At 35.0% G+C, this 15702-nt stretch overlaps 1 pseudogene; it reads left to right on the forward strand.

The window, feature by feature from the left end:
- Positions 1 to 1035: 1035 nt before the first annotated feature.
- On the forward strand, positions 1036 to 15152 carry LOC118756940 (annotated as a pseudogene).
- The last annotated feature ends 550 nt before the right edge of the window (positions 15153 to 15702 follow it).

Genomic DNA, 15702 nt, shown 5'->3' on the forward strand with positions numbered 1-15702 from the left:
TTTTTTTCATATGCATTATTTCGTATGCACAGTTTCCATATGCACAATTTCAGGGTGCCTTTGTTTCATTATCTCACAGGTAAGTGCTTTTTGGTTGCTTGTATTCACCGGCGGGTAGAAATCCATTATTTTTAATTTATTGGTTTTCGTGATTGCGTCAGGTTATGTTCCAATTTAGGGGTCCACTTCTACGCTAGATACATATTTGGGCAACACAATATGTATAATAACGGCGGACAAAGAGGAGCAGATATTGGACTACCTCAATGAACAACACAAAAATATAGCATTCAAGACGGATAAGGAAGAGAAAGGAAAACTCAACTATTTGGATCTAACGATTAAAATAAACAAGACCACCAACAGACTGGAATACGAGATAAACAGAAAGCCCACAGCGACCGACACGGTAACACATGAAACCTCTAACCACCCACAACAACAGAAAAACGCAGCATTTCGACAATTTTTAACTAGACTTGAGCGAACCCCATTAGCTAAGGAAGCACACAGGAGAGAGCTGGATGCAATATATGCTATTGCCAAAAACAATGGATACAAAAAAACCTGGCGGCCAAAATTAAAAAGGACTCGAAACGAAAAAGTAGGAACAAGAAAGAAAACAGCGATACAGCTTGTGTTGTGTTGTGTTGGCTGCGTTAACTTACACGGGTAAAATGACATACAAACTGCCCAGGGTCTTCCAAAAATTCAACATTCGCACATCGTTCAGAACCAGGAACAACGTCGGAAGAATACTGAACAGCAGCACAAACGAAGCGGACTCTCTGGATAAGCAGGGTGTATACAGATTAACGTGTAAATGCAAGTGTAGCTACATAGGGCAATATGGCCGTAAGATTAAAACAAGATTCCGCGAACATATAAGAGTCTACAATAAGAGGACACAAACCAAGCGTCACACCAGAATCAAACTTCGCAAATCATATGTTCGAAAATAAATGTACACCAATGAAAATTAATAAGGCAGCTAAACTCCTCCACGTACAGCATAAAGGGCGGCGTTTGAACATAATGGAGAACATGGAGATATACAAGCAGAAAACATTTCAAGGGAGAATTATAAACGAACAAACGAACACCGTATCCGATGTAATATTTGAACCACTGAAGATTCTGTACGGAAAACATGAGAAGACCCCTGGAAAAAACGCCAACGCGAGGTCTGCATCACGCCGCAGAAACCAAGAAAATGAAAATAACGGATTTCTATCTGCCATCTGGCACATACAGGCAACCTAAAACTAACTACCCTTTAAATAACGAAACATAAACTGACGCAATCACGAAAACCAAGAAATTAAAAATAACGGATTTATACCCGCCGACGAATACAAGCAACCAAAAAGCACCTACCTGCCAAATAATGAAACAAAAGCTGACGCACTTAGATGGGTATGCATGACCTAATGACAGTTAAAACAGATAGTAACTCGAATACATAAAAGCACAAGGAAACGCAAACTATTCAGAACGAAAAATGACACTGAAGATGGCACAACGCCGAAACCGGTTTGTTTCCAAACCAAATTTGACAAGGGATGACGGAAAATCGTTCCACAATACATCAAGATCAATTGTATCAAAAACTTTGATTTATTAATACATATAAATAAAAATTTGTGTACCTACATATGTAGTATAGACGAAATGCAAGAAATTAATCACTTATGCTATTTGGGAAGGAAATGGATTGATAAAATAAAACAACTCAAATTTAGCACCCATTTACAGTGCACTGCAGTGTAAGAAAATTCAACAAACCGGTATAAGGAAGAAAAAAGAAATTGCAAAGCAAAATCCAAATCATATATTAATGCACATTGATTTTGCTGAGAATTGGTCGGTTATTGTATGAAATGAGGTAGTACACAAGCAAATATTTATTTTTTAAAGCAGTATGTTACGCTGGTCGAAGCTATGAAAGCTATGTTGTAGCCGATGATACATCGCATTACTCAGCATATGCGTTGTTAGCGGGAGAAAAGATTTCAAAAATGTATTTTTTCTAAATAAAATCATCACGGAAAAAAATTTGCTTTAGGGATTCAGCTCGGTTTTAATTCAAAGTGCCTATTTAATTCAAAGTGAAAAGTTAATTTCGAAAGGAATTTCATAAAAAACGAGTAAAAAAGTCTAAGTTCGGGCGGAGTCGAACATTAGATACCCGGCGTAATTATTAAATACAGTTTTTTGCACCTTTCCGAAAACTACCGCTACTTGGTAAGCAGGTGTGGTTTTATCCCCGTTTCAAACATCTTTGATAACCTTATATAGTTATATGTGGGCAGTATCACGCCCATTTTCCGAAATTCCACAATAATTATTATCAAAGGATTTTTGTTAGTATCAATTTCTGAGTAAATTAGCGCCCTTAAATTTCGAATTTTCAAGCATATCTGAAGTTAACCGTTATATGGAAAGTTGGCGTAATTTTAGTCCGATTTCAATAATTTTCGAAGTTTTGCCACGCCCATTTTCTAAAATTTTATCATAAACGTATTTTCTGCTACAGAATTATTGCAAACATCAATTTTAAATAAATTAGCTTCGGTATTTACTGATCGAAGATTTCGTATTTCTCTAAATTACCGTTATATGGGATATAGGCGTGGTTACTATCCGATTTTAAAAATTTTCTGCCATTCGGTGTGCTGTATCAAGTTTTGGGGAAATTGGTGGGGCGGTTACCGAGATATACAAATATAATCATAAGTGGGCGTGGCTACGCCCATTTTCCAAAAATTTATAATATTCTTATTTTGCGCCTTAAAATCATTGTAAATATAGATTTTCAGTGAATAAGCTTAAGTAGTTATTAAAATATCGCAGTTTTCGTATTTCTCAAAACTACCGTTATATGGGAGGTAGGCGTGGTTATTATTCGATTTTGCCCGCCCATTTGCAAATCCCTCTTCCTACGCTGAAAAGAAGTACACCTACCAATTTTCGTTAAGATATCTCAATTTTTACTTGAGTTACGTGTGCACAGGCGGACAGACAGAAGGAAGGATGGACAGACAGTCACGGCAAAATCGATTTATTTTTTCATTCTGATTATTTATGTATACATTTGTCTGTATCTATCTCGATTCGGTTTTCCTGTTAAAAACAGCCCTTATGTGAACAAAGTTATAAGACCCTTGTGCAAGTTAAGGTACATCAATGAATTCACTTGGCAGTGATTTCACTTGTTAGGAAAACTACTGTTTCTATACGATCACTGTTTTGGTAAGAAAATAAACAATATTAGAAATTTTTATTGAAAATTTTGTGCTATAAATAATGGAAATTTTTGTAGATCGAGATAGAATAAAATTTGTAACCGAACGGAAAACTTAAATTTTCATTTAAAAAATTCGGATTTAATAAGTGGCGCCCAACGTAAAATTTATTAAAATATAACGAATCCTTATAAGAGGATAATATTAATTATAAAAATCCTTATAAAAGGAGAATCCTTAAAAAAGGACAGAAATATACTTAGAAAAGGAAAAAATCCTTATAAAAGGAAAATAATTTTAAAATAAATCCTAAAAAAGGATAAAACTATTCCTAGTAAGTGATATAAATATAAAGTAAATAAAATACAAAATATAAATGAAATAAAAAAACGCGCCCTGTTTTTATAACGCGAGTGACCCCGTGTTTTTAACGAAGTTATTGGTCAGCAGTCGACGTAGTGACGCCGCGTTTTGTTATTAAGCAGCAGTTAACGTACATCTTACGTAGAAATTTCATAAGAAATCATCGATCATCGAGTTATAAAAGGGTTTTCAACATCAAACAAGGACAATTCGGACATTGCAAGCAAAGAGTGCAATAATTAAGCGTCGAGATTCATGGTCAAAGAAGTCATCATTGAAATTAAGAGCATAGCAATATTTTGAATATCTGTTAAAATGTTTATTTAAAAGGTTATATTTATGTTATGTTATTCAAACAAACTTTTAAATAGCTGAAACAGGGGCGTTTCAGATTTTAAAGGGGGAGTAGTTAAGGTACATCAATGAATTCACTTGGCAGTGATTTCACTTGTTAGGAAAACTACTGTTTCTATACGATCACTGTTTTGGTAAGAAAATAAACAATATTAGAAATTTTTATTGAAAATTTTGTGCTATAAATAATGGAAATTTTTGTAGATCGAGATAGAATAAAATTTGTAACCGAACGGAAAACTTAAATTTTCATTTAAAAAATTCGGATTTAATAAGTGGCGCCCAACGTAAAATTTATTAAAATATAACGAATCCTTATAAGAGGATAACAATAATTTTAAAAATCCTTATAAAAGGAGAATCCTTAAAAAAGGACAGAAATATCCTTGGAAAAGGAAAAAATCCTTATAAAAGGAAAATAATTTTAAAATAATTCCTAAAAAAGGATAAAACTATTCTTAGTAAGTGATATAAATATAAAGTAAATAAAATACAAAATATAAATGAAATAAAAAAAACGCGCCCTGTTTTTATAACGCGACTGACCCCGTGTTTTTAACAAGTTATTGGTCAGCAGTCGACGTAGTGACGCCGCGTTTTGTTATTAAGCAGCAGTTAACGTACATCTTACGTAGAAATTTCACAAGAAATCATCGATCACCGAGTTATAAAAGGTTTTTCAACATCAAACAAGGACAATTTGGACATCGCAAGCAAAAAGTGCAATAATTAAGCGTCGAGATTCGTGGCCAAAGAAGTCATCATTGAAATTAAAAGCATAGCAACGTCCGTCACGACAAAAAATCAACATCAATCAATTACAAGTTCATAATAAAACCAGAAATCAATCCCTATATAATGAGGAAGATGGCTTTTATATTTATATAGGTTTATTGAAATTAAAAACTGTAAGTAAATATCAAAATTGATACGCTTTTTATTTATTTGATAAAAATAATAATTTTAAATATCCTGCGAAAAGCATAGTGAAGATCTCTGCGTTATTGAATAATTTTATTTTTAAATCCTTTTCATAATAAGTTTTTTTTTAACTAATTTGTGAACTTCTTTTAAAAAATATTTAATACAATGAGTATTTTGCAAGATATCAGTTTTGATTATTTACATTTTCTTTATTCATAATTATCTAAAAAACATTATGTAATTTTGAATATCTGTTAAAATGTTTATTTAAAGGGTTATATTTAAGTTATGTTATTCAAACTAAATTTTAAATAGCTGAAACAGGGGCGTTTCAGATTTTAAAGGGGGAGTAGTTAAGGTACATCAATGAATTCACTTGGCAGTGATTTCACTTGTTAGGAAAACTACTGTTTCTATACGATCACTGTTTTGGTAAGAAAATAAACAACCTTAGAAATTTTTATTGGAAATTTTGTGCTATAAATAATGGAAAATTTTGTAGATAGATTGAGAATAAAGTTAGTAACCGAACGGAAAACTTAAATTTTCATTTAAAATTCGGATTTGATAAATTACACACGCTTTGATTCTATGCTTACGCCACTATGCTTAACATAATGATTCACGTTGGGTGTTCCACTTAGGGTTCGATCGCCGTCACTCAATTCCTTGCTCAATCATCGTACTCTAAGTGTGTCATTAGAAATTGGATCTACATTTCGTTATTCTTGCATTGCTTGTTTGCACTGCGCTTAAGGCGGTGACTCAAAGGGTCGAAGTGCCTGCGCTTCTTTGTTCAAGTGCATTGCCATTAATTGTGTAAAGGCCGGTCCACATAGAGCTTTCGCGTTTGCGTTGGCGTTGGTTTGACAGAACGCACGTTAAAAGTATGCTTGCTACAATGAACGCTTGGCAGCGAATCCTTGGGCCACTAAATTAACATACTAACGACAGATAAATTAATATTTTATATCAATAATTGCATTAAAAACGATATTTCTTGCCCGCACTTGATTAAAAAGGAAAATTATTTCACACAATTTTATTTATTTGCAACAGCTGACGAGCGACGCACGCGAAAAGTTGAGAGTTGGCCATCTTTTTGCTTTGTGTTGGCGTGAGCGTTGTCGAATTTTGGCTATGTGGACGGCTGCATTTGGATTCATGTATTCATAGTCAGCTGTTGAAGCGACGCCAACGCCAACGCAACGCCAAAGTTCTATGTGGACGGGCCTTAAGTGTCTGTATAGGTGAGCGCAATTATCAGTGTCCGTTTTGTAGTTCAGTCGCATGTTTGTCGGTGTGTTTATTATGTGGAGCAGTTCTAAGATAAAGCGCTTGGTATAGTGTTGCTCTTGTTGGAGAATCGTTGCTCCGCCGAAGTTCGGAGAGTGACCGCTGGTAGCACAGTGGGCCATGAGGGCCGTTTTTTGGAAATTTACATTGTGACATTGTTTAAAGTCATATTTATGTCCTGATAACCTTGTTTTTAATTTAGATTTTGTTGTACCTACACATACGCTGTTACAAGACTCGTTGCTTCAGCCGGTGCATGGGATTTTATAAATTACGTTGCTTTTTCAGTTTTGGGTATTTTTGATTTGGTTCTGTGGGCTTTTTTTATTTTTTCTTTATTGTAGCAGTCTGATTTTGCTAAGCGCTCTGATAAATGGGGGACATAAGTTACTGATTTAAAAGTTATAGGCTTTTCTGGTATTCGTTGATGGTTTGCTAATTTAGATCTTCTTACTAATGTTTTTATTATATGCTCCGGAAAATCATTGTTTTTTAATAATATTTTTTTTTCATTCTCCATCTCTTTATGGTACGTTTCATCTGATATTTGTAGCATTCTTCGTATACAGCTCATTGCTGTATTCATTATCATCGTCTTGGGGTGTTTAGAATAGAAGTTGATAATTCGTCCTGACGATGTTGGCTTCTTGTACCACTTTAACTTTGCTTGGTTTCCACTTTTGATTATAATGGAGTCAAGATAAGCTAATTTTCCGTCCTCTCCTTGTTCTATTCTGAATTTAATATTTCTGTAAAAAAAATTTAGTGCGTCAAGTGTGTTTTGTATCTCATTTTCGTGTATTATAGCAAATAAGTCATCAACATATTGTGTAAGTAATCTCGGTGTTCGTCGTAATTTCTTGATCGTGCTATCCAAAAGTTCCTCCATTATTATATCTGCGATGACTGCAGCAACAAAAAAAGGGGGTATGCGAAAATTAAAAACAACTATGACGACTCAAAGGCAGTAATCAACAAATTTCAAGCTACATCTAAAACTGGTAAAACTAAAATCTAGTATAAAATTTCTCTAAAAATGCAGAAAATCCAAGCTTATTCCTAATTTTATCAAATATTCGATTAGATGTAATAAATTGCTTGTATTTGACTGTGACCCACATCCTAACATAGACAGTACATTAGCCAGACAGACAAATTACTTTCACACAAAAATATTAAGCCTGCTCATTAAACATAAACACAACATATTAAGAAGACGAAAACAGCAGATGGAAGAAATAACAACAGAATTAAGTAAATAATTAAGCACAGAGGACTTGTAAGCGTTTTTAGAGAGTGAGAGAAATGTCGCAAATAAACTAACAACAACACTGAAGGGGCGACAAGAACTGAAGCACGAGGGACTGCGCAACCAACGTAATAACATCTTTGTCGACAACAATAAACATGAAGATTGGTTTGTAAACAAAGCCAAAGTGGAGTTCCCGCCAGACATAAAAGCGTTGCTGTCGAAGGGTCCAAAGTTCGCACTACCCGTCGAGAATAGGAAATATCCTATTTTTCAATATATTGCTGACGGAGAGGATATGATATAGACGCTAAAAGACAAAGAACAACAAGAGGAAGCGCGTACCGAATTTTCGTTATTAATAAAAGACCACACAACAACAAATAGGCAAAGTGCAATGGATTGTGCAATATTAGACACAGTGGAGCGAACACGAAAATTTCTCAAGAAAAATGACAATATTCAAATTCTAACATCTGACAAGGGAAACAAAACTGTGGCAATGGAGACGGACGATTATAATAATAAAATGTTAAATATATTAGATGACTTAACAACTTACAGAATTCAAAGGCAGGATCCCACATCTAGATTACAAAATAAAAACAACAGTTTAGTGGATAAACTTTTTAAAATGGGACTTGTTTCAAAGGCCGAAACACACCTCAAACACGGCGTTAGCCCCAAGAACTTATGGACTCCCAAAACTACATAAAGAGGGAACACCACTAAGACCAATATGTTCATCCATTGGATCACCGTCTTACAATCTATGTAAATACATTGTAGAAATATTAAAAAACGTAACGGCGAACTCGGCATACAATATAAAGAATACATTGGATTTCAAGGAAAGGATAATAATAATAATAATAATCCCAACGGCTTTACCCTCCATTCCCGCCCATCCGCAACTAAATTTGATACCTTGGATTCCAAACCACCGAACCGTATTCCAGAATTGGTCTTACTAATGTTGTAAACAGGGTTTTAGTGATATAAGGGCCACAAAATTCTTTTTACCATCGTTTCACAAATGCAAGTACACCTTTAGCCTTGTTGACTGTCACCTTAAAGTGAAGATTAAAATTAAGCTTAGGATCCATTGTGATACCAAGGACCACAAATTGTATACCTGCTCCAGGTTATGGTTACCTATTGTATAAGAAAAGGTATGAACAGCTCTTCGCGAGAAGCACATTACTTTACATTTTTTAAGATTTAGAGGCATAAGATTTACTTTACACCAGTAAGCCATGCTGTTTAAATCTGATTGCAGCAAGGACCTTTCTTTAATTGAAACGTACGATTTATAAAGCTTTACATCATCTGCATACATTAAAATTTTGGAAAATTGTGTATCTGTAGACATATCGTTTATAAAAAGCAAAAGCAGAACCGGGCCTAGGTGGCTAAATTGAGGGACTCCTGAAGTAACATCAATGACGCCAGAGATAGTATTTTTAAACATTATCCTTTGTGATCTATCATGGAGGTATGAAGAGATCCAACGTAGAAAATTAGGTGGAAGACCAAGAATATCAAGTTTATAGATGAGCAACGAGTGGCTGGCACACTTTGTCAAATGCTTTACTGAAGTCAGTATATATAACATCAACAGTTATGCTTTCTCTAAATGCTTTTGAGATATAGGATGTTAATTGAAGTAAATTTGTAGAAATTGATTTGCCCATGCAAAATCCATGTTGACTATATGAAATGCTAGAAGAGATAGAATGCGTCAACTGATTTGTTATAATTGCTTCAAATAATTTAGGAATTGCAGAAAGCTTAGCTATTCCCCGGTAGTTCTCCACTGAAGGTCTGCTACCGCTTTTATGTAACGGGGTTATGAACGATTCCTTCCATATAGTTGGAAAAAACGCCCTCTTTAAGGGCCGTTTGCACCATGTCTAGTTAACGCTAACTGGAGGTACATCCTTCAGTTAAGCACGTTAACTGCTTTATCGATCACATGTTATATGATGGGTGTCGATAACGTCGATAAAGATGTTTAACTGGGAGTTAGAATTAACTAGACATGGTGCAAACGGCCCTAAGAGACAAATTAAATAACGCTGTTAACGGCTCATAGAGATAATCAGCTCAATTTATAAGAATACAAGTAGGGATCTGGTCAGGACCATAACTGAAGGACTGCTTTAAGGATTCCAGATAAACTACTACATCATCGGGAGATATTACTGGGATATTTATTGAGTTCATTGGACATAGTTGAAAAGGTTAGTCAATGTTAGCATGTGAGTTAATGGAATAGTTGGATTTAAAAAACTGAGTGAACATATTAGAAATTGTTTGATTATCACCAGAGACGGTATTTGTATACTTCATGGCGAAAGGAAACCCACATACATTTCGCTTGAAGATTACGAAGTCATAAAATGATTTGGGGTTATATATTATACGCCGTTTGATTTTACACAAGAAAGCTTTATAACACTTTTTGTTTAATTCCAAAAACTTATGATGCAAAAGTGAGTAAAGTTTGAGTGTAAACCGTTTTTTTTTTTGTGTAATTTAAAATAACGTGACTTTCTGTTTTTCAAATTTCTCAGTTCTTTAGTGAACCATAACTGTGTTTGTTCTTCAGGAACATACATGCGTTTAGGCACATGCTTTTCAAATAACTATTATGGCCCAGTTGTCGAAATTCGACATATTTTTTCATACACTTTTGAATTTTACCTGCCATCAATACTAACAACTTTATGCGAATTACTATTTTAAGGGCACCAGCATAATTTATAGCAAATTTACAGGAAAACTTAAAATCGAATTATGAATGTTAATATCGGATTGATTAATGCTAATTCTACCAAGTCTCCTCCAAATTTCTTCAGTAGCTTTTGAAAAAAGACCGAAAATGGAACCTCGATATTCATTTATAAAAAATATGCATATCGTCGTTTAAAGTGCAAAGCCGCGTATCAACAAAATGCAAAACCGCGTATCAGCAAAATGCAAAACCGCGTACGTGAAGTTGTAGAAATTATTTTCTAGAGCGTAAAAACACTCATATTTCAAAATGGTTCTCTTTTTTATAAAGCAATCGCATTTCTGGCTGGTATATTTCAGGACGAATGGTTAAGGATTGAGCCAAGCGCTTGTGTGAGCAAATCCAATTTTTGGCAGCCAATGTCAGTTACGCGGTTTTGCAGAATGACTATACGCGGTTTTGTACTTTAAACGACGATATGTATTTGTATGCATAGATGACTAATATGTCAAACATATACCAATTCAGACTGTAAATAAGTTTTTCCATTATATTTGTCTGAGAGCCTCTTGGAAGTTGCCCTCATCTATATAAACCCCTTTTGTTTTTTTTCATAGAATCGTTAACTGTTGAGAAAGTATCCTGAAGATTTACAACAAAAGATAGTATTTCCTTCTCTAACGGCTGTTTCACACGGGCTTCTATCAAGACTGGGCCAGAGCCCAATATTTATTCATCATACGACTGGGTTACAATTTACACCAAATTTTATGTTACTAATATGTGTTCTAAAAGTGAAACAATCCTGATCATAAATATGATTTTTTAGGATAGCTCTCAATTCCTGCGCCGCCTATCGGAAGACAAACACACATCCTTCTTCCAAACCTTCTGCACAAAACAACAATCATTCAATGCGATTTTAAAATCAGGGAGAATATGGTTCCCAATTGAATGATTCTTGCGATTGTATATGTGTACAAATGTTCCCATTATCTACCAGTTTTCGCCATAAGCACATTATTGATATCATAAATAGCTGTGTCAAATTCCAGAACGTTAGCATAAGCGGTTCCAGAGATAAGCGGTATGAGAATTTCAGTTTGTATGGGCGGTGCCACGCCCCCTTTTCCAAAATCTACCACTCTTCGCCGAAACGACGGCATTGACAACATTTGTTTCTTTGCCAAATTTCAGGACGTCAGCATAAGCGGTTCCAGAGGTAAGCGACATGAAAACTTCAGTTTGTATGGGCGGCGCCACGCCCCCTTTCCCAAAATCTACCACTTTCCGCCGTAAGTACGGTACTGACAACATATGTTGCTGTGTCCAATTTCAGGACGTTAGCATAAGTGGTTACAGAGATAAGCGATATGAGAAATTCAGTTTGTATGGGAAGTGCCACGCCCACTTTCGCAGTATCTACCATTTTTCACCGTTAGTAGGGTATTTACAATCTATGCATATGTGCCAAGTTTCAGTTCCCCAGCATAATTGGTTTTAGAAATATAGTGGTTTTCACATTTTAGTCTATATGTCAGATGCCACGCCCCCTATGTATCGGGATTCACATTTCTGGATTAGCGGAAGTTATATCCTTTAAATCGGTGTATGTTTCAATGAAATCGAGCGAACGGTGCCTTCAAAAAAGGGAAAAATTTTCTTGTGGCTTATTTAGATATAGATTTATGTAAAGTAAAGTTAAAAAGTGCAACGCTATGTTCAATATTTTCTTTATATGCAGGCCACGATAATATAGACAGTTCTTTTTTAAGATTTTTAAAGTTGGCTTTCGAAAAATCAAAGCGAATATTTTGTTCGTATGCTTGGGTACCGCAATTTTGACCATCACTTATAACTTCGTAAGATATCTCCATAGCACTTATTTACAACGGCCTTAGAAGCATCATCAACATAAACAAGATCTAATACTTTACCAAACTTATTGTGAAGTACATTAACCTGAGTTAGGCAGAGTTCAGCCATCTTCTCTAAAAATACGTTGTTGCACGCACTAGGCGCGAAAGGTACGATATCATTGTCAATGACGTTCCATGATATGCTTGGTAAATTAAAATCGCCCAACACAATCATTGAATCAGAGGGTTTAGTCAGTAAATTAACTGATTTCAGTAAAGAAATGAGTCGTGAATAGCTAAGTAAATAGACCTTTTTCCAACCTGTACACGAATGCATTTGAATTCTACTGAATCAATGTGTGGAAGACTAACTTCTTCAGATGGTATTGAATAGTCTACGGCGAAGAGTACGCCACCGCCGATTCTGTCCTCCCTATCTTGTCTATAGATATGATAATTATTTGGAAGAATCTTTGAATTGAAAATGTGAGGTTTCAACCAAGTTTCAGTGAAAGAAAGAATATTATAATTACATTCAAGGCCTTTAAGGTATAAGTTCGTTAATTTGTTATTTAAGCCTCTTACATTTTGGTAATAAATACTTAAAGCAGATTTAATAATTAGTTTTTTGATTCAGTGTTATGACGGGGAATATTAGCTAATTAATTAATTAAGCTTTATATCGTCTTCGGTAGTGTCTCTCGAAAATCTAGAAACAAAGATTGACTTCTTTGGCGGAACCACAACTAGTTTTCTTGTATCAGACTGGAGTACCGGCGGAAGGGGTTGAGTTACTGCGTTACTAGTTGAGGATAGGGAACGCGGCCACCACTTCAATGAGGGAAGGGGAAGATACTTCAGGCTCGTTATTATCCGAAGCAGATTTCGTTACACGCTCTTTTGAGGCTGAGGATTCTGATGCTGGAGGACATGGAGAAGATAGATTAATTAAGTCAGTCGGAAGATTATTCTGACGTGCAACGGCAATAACTTCCTTAGATGGACTATGAAGACGCTTACGTTTAGACACACGGATATCCTTAACAGATTGCAAGGTATCTAAGCATTTGAATGATTTAAACACATTTTCATAATGCTTAAATTTTTCTGTCAGTACTGACAATTCTCTTCCAATTTCTGTAAAACCATTTCTGGTTTGCCTAAATAGCTTTAAAAGATCAACTTCGGTTGACTTGCACTTCACGCAAGACCAGCGAAAGCCCTTGCGTCCAGAATTCTTCCCATCAAACCAGCACATTTCAGATGGTAAATACCATCACACAGCCAGCACGATAAGTAGCGTTCGGAATCGCTTTTAATTTCGCAAGTATCAAGATCGCACTTCATATTGAAAGATTTATGTAATAACACTTGTTAATAAAAAGACAAACAAAATAAATTATAACAATTAAGGAGCTGATGTAAATGGCTTTAAATAAATGTATACTTGTGACGATGAAAAACTAGTTTCTTTTGACGTGGTCTCACTTTTTCCGAGCATACCAATACAACTAGCACTTGACGTAATACGAGAAAAATGGACAATAATAAAAGAGCACACAAAGATACCGAAACAAATATTCATGGAAATGGTAAAATTTTGTATACAAGAAAATAGGTATTTCAAATTTAAGGACACGATATACACACAATTAAAAGGTATGCCGATGGGATCCCCTGCCTCCCCAGTCATCGCAGATATAATAATAGAAGAACTTTTGGATAGCACGATCAAGAAATTACGACGAACACCGAGATTACTTACACAATATGTTGATGACTTATTTGCTATAATACACGAAAATGAGATACAAAACACACTTGACGCACTAAATTTTACAGAAATATTAAATTATTTGTTGTTGTATTAAAGGACGAGCACATCTAAAAGTTAATTATTCTAAAAATAGAATTATTAGCAAAAACCAACAATACCAACAACCACATGATCAAGTGAATTGCAGCGGAATAGCTGCGCTTGATTGTGTTGGCATAACAAAAATGAAAATACTGGAAAAAAGCAAACGATAATTTACAAGGCGTACTTAGCACGGTGCATAGGCACCTGGCTGAGTCAGTGGGATCGTCGGTTCGAATCCTACTGAAAGAAGTCTGATGAGGAAATGTGGTGATTTCCGAAATAGCTATCACTTCTACCTTTTTTTCAAATTATTGTTGCTTTTCCACAATAAATTTTCATTTAAAAAACGGCCTCGAGCTCAATATAAATTGTTGAATATAGAAATATTAAATTCAGAATAGAACTAGGAGAGGACGGAAAATTAGCTTATCTTGACTCCATTGTAATCAAAAGAGGAAACCAATTAAAGTTAAAGTGGTACAAGAAGCCAACATCGTCATAACGAATTATCAACTTCTATTCTAAACACCCCAAGACGATGATAATGAATACAGCAATGAGCTGTATACGACGAATGCTACAAATATCAGATCAAACGTACCATAAAGAGATGGAGAATGAAATAAAAATATTATTAAAAAACAATGATTTTCCGGAGCACATAATAAAAACATTAGTAAGAAGATCTAAACCATCAACGAATACCAGAAAAGCCTATAACTTTTAAATCAGTAACTTATGTCCCCCATTTATCAGAGCGCTTAGCAAAATCAGACTGCCACAATAAAGAAAAAATAAAAATAGCCCACAAGCCAACAAACACATTATAAAACATACAGAACCAAATAAAAAATACCCAAAACTGAAAAAAGCAACGTAATTTATAAAATCCCATGCACCGGCAGAAGCAACGAGTCTTGTAACAGCGTATATGTAGGCACAACAAAATCTAAATTAAAAACAAGACTATCACAACATAAATCTGACTTTAAACAATGTCAGAATGTAAATTTCCAAAAAACAGCCCTCATGGCAAACTGTGCTACCAGCGGTCACTCTCCGAACTTCGGCGGAGCAACGATTCTCCAACAAGAGCAACACTATAACAAGCGGTTTACCTTAAAAATGCTCCACATAATAAACACACCGACAAACATACGACTGAACTACAGAACGGACACTGATAATTGCGCTCACCTATAGACACTTACTGGCAAACAAGAAAACAGTACAAAACTCCACGTCACACGGAGCAGACGTGTAATCAATGTATGTATTTAGTGTTTAATTATTGTAATGTAAATTGTTATATTATATGTTTATATGTATTTTACGTTTTTGTTGTTAATAGTTTGCCCTGAAGACGGTTACCGCGGTGTAACCGAAATATATTAAAAAAAAATTAAAATCGTGCTTTAATTAAAAAAAAATTCTAAAACCATTTGACCTCGAGCCGGCACAACTAACAAATTAAGTAATAAAAAGGTCGCCAAAACCAGCATCATAAAAATTAAAACTTGAAACAACAAAACTGCAAAGCTTTTTATGCCAAACTTCAAATTCAGAAACTGACAAAAAACAAAAGACCGAATCTAGATAAATCGATTATAAGCAAACAAGCAAGAGTCTCAAGAAGTGTTCCACCGTCTCACCCTCTTCAAAGCAGGATGGGCAAATGGAGTTGTCATTTACAACTATCACAGTCAGGTGTTTGTGCCACGTGAAGTTTCCAGTCAGCAGTCCCGTCTTCTCAGTGAGAGGAAAAAACTAGATAGACCTCCTGAGATTGAAGGCAACATAAGTTTTGCCCACCT

The sequence above is a fragment of the Rhagoletis pomonella genome, unplaced genomic scaffold (genome assembly GCF_013731165.1).
Source record: "Rhagoletis pomonella isolate Grant_MI unplaced genomic scaffold, Rhpom_1.0 Rhpom_scaffold_00002, whole genome shotgun sequence".
NCBI lineage: Eukaryota > Metazoa > Arthropoda > Insecta > Diptera > Tephritidae > Rhagoletis > Rhagoletis pomonella.